We start from the raw sequence: 8,776 nt of genomic DNA on the forward strand, positions 1-8,776 counted from the left end.
ACTCTAAAAATAGTTAATACTAAAGAAAACCATTTGGTTCTGTCCAGCTGGATTTGGAAAAACACATTCTATAATCTGTGCAACATATGAATCTAGAGAAGAAAAGTGTAAATGGAAATAAAATGGTTAGAAGGCAATTTCCAAGGAAATGCAAGGTTGAAAAGAATAATGATGTGGAGGAAAAGGCCACATAACTGTGTTCTTCATTGTTAACTATTTTAAGAATGTTAACATGCTCAAATACATGACTCAGAAACATTAGTAACCTATTCCAAAACTTTTGAAAGATATCAAACTTCTAAGATGTTTTGAAGTTTACGTATTTTATAACACAATTTCTCTTTGAATCCATTGAGTTATTTCTCAAATGAAGTGTTGAAACAAAACAGAAGAAATGAGGGTTAGACTCATATAATTCTAATCCATACTTTTCTTATGGGATATACATTAAAAATAGCACAGAGGAGGCAGGTAGATTGACAGCAAAGAAAGAATGCCACTATGCTAATCACTAAGCAGTAAAAATATAAAGTAGAACACTCTTTCAAACTACTTTTGTGTTCCTGAAACTTCTGAGGTTGGAATGCTGCTATATGTTTTTTTGAGTATTAAAAGGGTTGATGATTAGCAATTGGAGTACATTTTTCAATGAGGATCATGTCTTATGATTCATACTCTACTATATAGAGGATGACATCTGAAAGATGACAATGACTGTGATAAAGAGGTTCAAGGTACCAAAGATGAAGTGAAAGAAGTAGGTGTGGAAGAGAATGATGATATAGCAGAAAATTATGAATAATGTCAATATCTGGCAGGCTGTGAGCTGCAATGACTTAGGTTGTATATATTATAGATAACAACCTGCAGGGCAAAACTCTAGAAGTAAATATTAATTATTCACAGCCTTACATTGTTTAATTTGCTAAGTTTTGATATAGCATAGTGTATGTTTTCAAGGTCAGTTTATTGTATTTAGAATTTTATCATAAAATTTTGTATGAGATATATAGAATGCAGCAAATTATCTGTTTATTCATTTCTTACAATGGACTTTTGTGAAGTACTTTGGGTTCTTATGAAAAACTGGGCCTTATGAAGTACTTTCTTTATCTAGTAGCTATGAACTATATCAGAACTGTAACTGAGTCATACAGATATTTTGACATTTTTTTCAAAAGGACAACTAAGGTTATTTTCAACTCTGCTTAAATGATGATTCTTTAGTCACTGTGTAGTAGAAATGATATCTTTTATTATATTAACTAGAAATGTTTTTAAACTTTGACCTTCATATGATAGAAAAGTTAAAAATAAACCCTAGACTTGTAACTGATGCTAACATTATAATTTCACCTGCTGATTTTTATATTACATAGCAGTTATATTAAAAGAAAGTTATAATAAAGCTTGGATCCAAGCCCTACCCAAATAACTAGAACCAGAATCTCTGGGCATGGAGCCTACACATTTTTGCTGGTTTGTACTTTTTCTAGTGGTGATTCTAATGCCTGGAAGATGCTGAAAACTATGGCGGTAAAGTAGTGACATGCATGAATTCTTAAAAGGAAAAAAGCATCTTCCTTGGAATTTATATTTTAAATCAAGTGCTCCATTTGTTTTTCTTCTATTTAATTTCCTCATTTGTGAACAGACCTACTAAAATATTTTGAACAATATGTGTGAATTAATCTTGTAGACATGAAAAGATTATATGGTAAACTTTTATTTTAAAATTTTAAAGCAATTTTTAAAGATTCTTTTGTTTTTAAGAATTAAATTCTTAGTATAGTATTTATTTATTAAAATAGTAGCTTTCTAGGGTGATAGGGCATTAATCAAAGAAGCAATTTTTTCTCAATTGAAGAAAAAATGTCATCCTAAAACTAGGTTTGTGAAACACTTACTGAATTTCAAATAATACATTCTATGTAGTTTAAAAACATATCTTGTTACTTTATTTCAAGTTTTAGTTTAATGTAATTACCTTAAAAGTTGCAAAATATTTCATAGCAATACTTTCCTACATGTCAGTTTATTAATGAGAAAACATTTGGGGTTTTTCTTAATTTAATGGGGTACTTTATTATATTTAAAAAGGGCTCTTTAGAAGTAAGATCTCCTATTGGATAAAGCAAATCTAAAACGTAGTAGAAAATTTTCAATAATGTCCAAGAGTCCTATAAAATGTTTGATTTCTTTCATGGTATGTTATACTTCATCAGATTTCCTAGTCTAAGCTGCAGTTCACATTGTCATTCTGAAACAGTTCAATGATCAGTAATTTCTCTTCTGGCTGTGGCATAATAACCTCAAATTCAGGTTATTTTGGGAACTGGGATTTGTTTTGCATAAATTATATTTTAAAAATAATTTCCAAATGAGATTAATTGATGATAGGAATATTATTCTTCAAAGAGATATGTAACTGGGCTTTGAGTGTTTTTCTAGACTTAAAGCCACAATTGTCATTTGGTGGTTAGATATTTCTCTGAGGGGGGAAAAAAGATGCCATCAGAAGAAAAATAAAATGCTTCCCAAATTTGCTTTAATTCCTCTTTGAAAGGACATTAGGAAAAAGAATGACAAGTTACATTTTCACTAAGTTTTTTAGTTGTTTCTTTGATGACTTATATTTCTTTGCAATTAGACTGAATGGTTGAGCTCAGTCAGATATGAGTAGTTCTGTAGTTTGAAGGACATTAAAACTGAAGTGGAGCAGTGTACAGCAACTTAGAGAAGATTAGTACAATATTTGTTGCTAGGAAAAGGGATTTTCTTTTTATCTTGTTTTCATATGTTTTTCAGTAGAGAAACGTGTCTGTGATTTGGTTATAACTGTCACAGCAAGAAAATTTAAATATTTAAATACCAAGTAACTATAGAGTCCCTAAAGTATTGATTGGCTTTAAAATGATATTCTTATATTTTGTGAGTTTTTCATTAAATGGAAAATATTGTTTAGAGTGAAGATTCAAATATTTTCAAAAGTATGCAAAATTCTAAAACAATGAGGAAACAGCAAATAATTTTGCTTATTGTTTTTTCTTTAATGTGTGACTATTTCTAATGTGAATCAACTATATTAATCAATGCTCCTCTAAATACATGTTACTTAGGTAACTTATAAAATTATAATTCAAGTTTCTAAATTTCTGCCACAGAAAAAAATATTTGCCTTTAAAATATTATAACTTTTTAAATGTATAAATTTATACAAATACTGCTGCTGCTAATAGTTAAACAGCCAGAGTGTGGCTAAGATTGAATATTTTATTTCAAGACTAGTAGATATATTGACATTTCAGTTTAAGAGGGCTCCCTGAAGCCCTAGTGGGAGCCCCTCTCTAATGGAGAGGAATCAACATAGTGAGTAAATATTAGCACATCAAGTAGAGTAGATGATCAAGTAGATCATTTAAGGGGGCACATTGGAAATCATCAGAGAAGGGATAGGAATTACAGAAGGTGGAGGAGAGCAATGCCAGGCAGACAGCTGAGCTTGGACTCTCACGGAACTGGGAGAAGCTTGCTGATGTGGAGAACAGATGAGTGAGTAAGAGAACCCTGGGGTTCCATACTTCTGCAATTAACGCGTATAATCTTATCCATGGGAGAGTCATTTTGATCCCCCACGCCCCCACACTGGGTCTCCAGTCTAATACATGGAGCTGCCTAGAGACTGTGCAGAGTCTCTATTCAAGCCCACATGGATTCCCATAGACTTTTGATACCTGAGCAGCCTGGTGCCAACTGCTCTCTACCTGTCAGGGAGGAAGTTGGCAGGCTGGGCACTCCCACACACCCCAAAGACAGATACTGCAGTTGAAATATGGAGGAATGGGCAGAACATGCACCATTACAATTGTCAGCCTCAGGTGCTCCCTGCTGAATAGAGCCTCCCTCCTTCAGTGTTGGGTCTGCTGCACAGCTGGGCTGCCCCAACTTGTCTATTTTGTCTGTGGCCCAGTGTGTTTCTGAAAGCCCTGCCCCCAGAGACTGGTGACAAGCCCATTGATTCCTGCAATAGTCACACCCACCACTACAAATGCCCCTGCAACTCCTGGGCCTAGGAGGTAGTTAGGAAACTGGGCACCTTCACATATCCCCCAAAGCAAATTTCACTGCCACTCCTTTAGGAGGGAAGTGCAAGTGGACCACACATTCTATAGCTGCCAGCCTCCATTGTACCAACTGACGGGGTCTCCCTCCTTCAGTGAAAGGAAAGCAACACAGCTGCTCTGCTCCCACTCAACCATTTCAGCTACCACCCAGAATCCTTCTGAGAGCCTACCTCCCGCAAGCTTGTGACTAACCTTAGGGCTCCCATTGCCTTTGTGTTCTGTCACCCCTGAGTTCTGCCACTGCCTGAGCATTCTGCAGACCCTTCTGAGAGACCAGCCTCCACAGGCTGGTGATTGGCTGGGGTTCCCACTGTCAGAGCATTCTGCCTGCCATACCTGAGAGTTTGGCAGTGATCTAGAAACAAGCTTATGTCTCCCTATGATAGTCTGCACGTTAATTCTGGGAACACAAGAACAAGTTCACTTTACCAGTCCCAGTCCAGTTCACTCAAGTCTTGTACACACTGTAGTGGGCCATCTTGGAGACTGGGGATTGGAGGTTTATCCAGCCCAATCCACTATCACTGTCACTTGACCACTCCTCCCAGGATCTCAGCTCCAGCCAACACAATCAGCTGACATCACTACAGCTGATATCCACTTGCATGTACCGAAAGGAGAAGGCCCTACCCTTCTATACACAAAGCAGTAGTACTGTCACATTGAAGAGCAGGAGAGCCACAAAGATGTCTCTATTGGGCTGAGTGAGGAGGTTCCAACCCAAAATTACTCCTGCAGAGAACTGTGGGACAGGTGTCTTTTGTGGCTCTCAACTACACTGTGGCCTAGAGATCGATAACAGTGTACATTTGAACTGAGAGCCATGAGCCCTGGAGAAGGAGGATGATAGGAAAACAGATCACTTTCATGCCTATCTAAGACAAGGAGCTAGTGCAGCCTCCTCACCTCCCACAGAGACCTTGCTGCATTACACCAGGAGTTCCCCCAGACACCTCTGTTAGGGTGGTGTCCATGATCATCACTACAGTATTCATAAGTAAGCCAGGAGGTCCAGATTTGCCCAGCTATTTTCTGCCCCCTGTCCTGCTGAACAGGAATTTCTGGTCATCAGATATTCCACTGTCCAGCCCAATACCTGAAACAACAGAGAGCACTTCACAGTAAAACAAGATTAAGCACATACCTATATGCTTTTGCCACAGCTGACTTTTACCCACAAGTGCTACCTACTGGCTTGCAGGTTGAACTGCATTACCCAATACAAAATCTGACAACAGAACTGCACATGCCTATAAAAGCAAAGCCAAAAATCCTACCTAAAATACTCTACTGTCACACTCTCAAGAGGGAAAAAATTCACATCCAGATTAAAGTAAATTCAATAAAAAGAAGTGACAGCTTGTACAGATGAGAAGAAGCCAGCAAACCATCTCCAGCACCAAGAAGAAATAGAATGTTGTGACACCACCAAAGGGCCACATTAGTTCTCTAGCAATGGATACTAACCAAAATGAAAACTTTGAAATGGCAGATAAGTTATTCAAAATATGGATTGTTAGGAAACTCAATGAGATCCAAGAGAAAGCTTAAAACAAACACAAACTGGAAAAACAACTCAGGAGATGAAAGACAGAAATATTAAACCAACAACAATAACAACAACAACAAACAAAACAGAACTTCTAGAAAGAATTTCAAAACACAGTTAAAAGTTGTGACCAGACCAAGCAGAAGAAAAGATTTCAAAGCTTGAAGAATGGTCTTTTGGATTAATTCAATCAGATAAAAATTTTCAAAAGATTTTTAAAAAATTAACAAAGTTTTTAAAAATATGGAAATATATAAAGTGACCAAACTTATGACTTACAGACATTTCCAAGGGAGAAGAAGAAAATGTAAGACATTTGGATAGCATATTTGAGGAAATTGAGAAAATTTTCCCAATCTTGTCAGATACATAGATAACCAAATACAAGAAATCCAGACAACACCTGGAAGATACTATACCAGATGAACATCACCAAGGCATGTAGTCACCAGACTATCCAAGGTCCATGTGAAAGAACAAATCTTAAATGGAGCTAGAGAGAAGTGTCATTTTACCTACAAAGGAAATCTCCCCAATCTAATAGTAAACTTCCTGGAAGAAAGAGAATAAGAGTCTATTTTTATCCTCCTTAACAAAAAAAATACATCAACCAATAATTTCATATTCTGCCAAACTAAACTTTGTAAATGAAGGAGAAATAAAGTTATTCTCATACAAGAAAATGCTAAGGAAATTTGTCACCACTAGACCAATCCTATAAGAAATGCTCTGAGGGCAGAGCAAGATGGCCGAATAGGAACAGCTCCAGTCTCCAACTCCTGGCACGAGCAACACAGAAGACCAGTGATTTCTGCATTTTCAACTGAGGTACTGGGGTCATCTCACTGGGGAGTGCCGGATAATCGGTGCTGGTCAGCTGCTGCAGCCCAACCAGCGAGAGCTGAAGCAGGGCGAGGCATTGCCTCACCTGGGAAGCACAAGGGGGAAGGGAATCCCTTTTCCTAGCCAGGCGAACTGAGACACACAACACCTGGAAAGTCGGGTAATTCCCACCCCAATACTACGCTTTAAGCAAACGGGCACACCAGGAGATTATACCCACACCTGGCTTGGAGGGTCCCATGGCCACGGATCCTCCCTCATTGCTAGCACAGCAGTCTGCGATCTATCCGCAAGGCAGCAGTGAGGCTGAGGGAGGGGCACCCGCCATTGCTGAGACTTAAGTAGGTAAACAAAGCTGCTGGGAAGCTCGAACTGGGTGGAGCTCACAGCAGCTCAAGGAAACCTGCCTGTCTCTGTAGACTACACCTCTGGGGACAGGGCACAGCTAAAAAACAACAGGGGAAGTAGCAGAGGCCTGTGCAGACGCGAAAGACTTTGTCTGACAGCTTTGAAGAGAGCAGTGGATCTCCCAACACGGAGGTTGAGATCTGAGAACAGATAGACTGCCTGCTCAAGTGGGTCCCTGACCCCTGAGTAGCCTAACTGGGAGACATCCCCCACTAGGGGCAGTCTGACACCCCACACCTCACAGGGTGGAGTACACTCCTGAGAGGAAGCTTCCAAAGTAAGAATCAGACAGGTACACTCACTGTTCAGCAACATTCTATCTTCTGCATCCTCTGCTGCCGATACCCAGGCAAACAGGGTCTGGAGTGGACCTCAAGCAATCTCCAACAGACCTACAGCTGAGGATCCTGACTATTAGAAGTAAAACTACCAAACAGGAAGGACACCTATACTAAAACCCCATCAGTACGTCACCATCATCAAAGACCAGAGGTAGATAAAACCTCAAAGATGGGGAAGAAGCAGGGCAGAAAAGCTGGAAATTCAAAAAATAAGAGCGCATCTCCCCCTGCAAAGGAGCGCAGCTCATCACCAGCAATGGATCAAAGCTGGTCAGAGAATGACTTTGACGAGATGAGAGAAGAAGGCTTTAGCCCATGAAACTTCTCAGAGCTAAAAGAGGAATTATGTACTCAGCGCAAAGAAACTAAAAATCTTGAAAAAAGAGTGGAAGAATTGATAGCTAGAATAATTAATGCAGAGAAGGTCATAAATGAAATGACAGAGATGAAAACCATGACACGAGAAATATGTGACAAATCCATAAGCTTCAGTAACTGACTTGATCAACTGGAAGAAAGAGTATCAGCGATTGAGGATCAAATGAATGAAATGAAGTGAGAAGAGAAACCAAAAGAAAAAAGAAGAAAAAGAAATGAACAAAGCCTGCAAGAAGTATGGGATTATGTAAAAAGACCAAATCTACATCTGATTGGGGTGCCTGAAAGTGAGGGGGAAAATGGAACCAACTTGGAAAACACTCTTCAGGATATCATCCAGGAGAACTTCCCCAACCTAGTAGGGCAGGCCAACATTCAAATTCAGGAAATACAGAGAATGCCATAAAGATACTCCTCGAGAAGAGCAACTCCAAGACACATAATTGCCAGATTCACCAAAGTTGAAATGCAGGAAAAAAAATGTTAAGGGCAGCCAGAGAGAAAGGTCAGGTTACCCACAAAGGGAAGCCCATCAGACTAACAGCAGACCTCTCGGCAGAAACTCTACAAGACAGAAGAGAGAGGGGGCCAATATTCAACATTCTTAAAGAAAAGAATTTTAAACCCAGAATTTCATATCTAGCCAAACTAAGTTTCATCAGTGAAGGAGAAACAAAATCCTTTACAGATAAGCAAATGCTTAGAGATTTTGGCACCACCAGGCCTGCCTTACAAGAGACCCTGAAGGAAGCCCTAAACATGGAAAGGAACAACCGGTACCAGCCATTGCAAAAACATGCCAAAATGTAAAGACCATCGAGGCTAGGAAGAAACATCATACTGAAAGGGGAAGAGTTGAAAACCTTTCCCCTAAGAACTGAAGCAAGATAAGAATGCCCCATCTTACCACTTCTAATCAACTTAGTATTGGAAGTCCTAGCCACAATAGTCAGGCAAGAGGAACAAGTAAAAACATCCAAATTGGAAAAGAGGAAGTCAGATTATCTCTGTTTGCTAATGACATGACCTTAGGCCTAGAAAATCCAAAATACTCTTGCCTAAGGCTAGTATCCAGAATCTATAAAGAATTTAAAGAAAAAAAAAAAAAAAAAAAAAAAAAAAAAAAAAAAAAA

This window comes from Piliocolobus tephrosceles, chromosome 3 (genome assembly GCF_002776525.5).
Source record: "Piliocolobus tephrosceles isolate RC106 chromosome 3, ASM277652v3, whole genome shotgun sequence".
NCBI lineage: Eukaryota > Metazoa > Chordata > Mammalia > Primates > Cercopithecidae > Piliocolobus > Piliocolobus tephrosceles.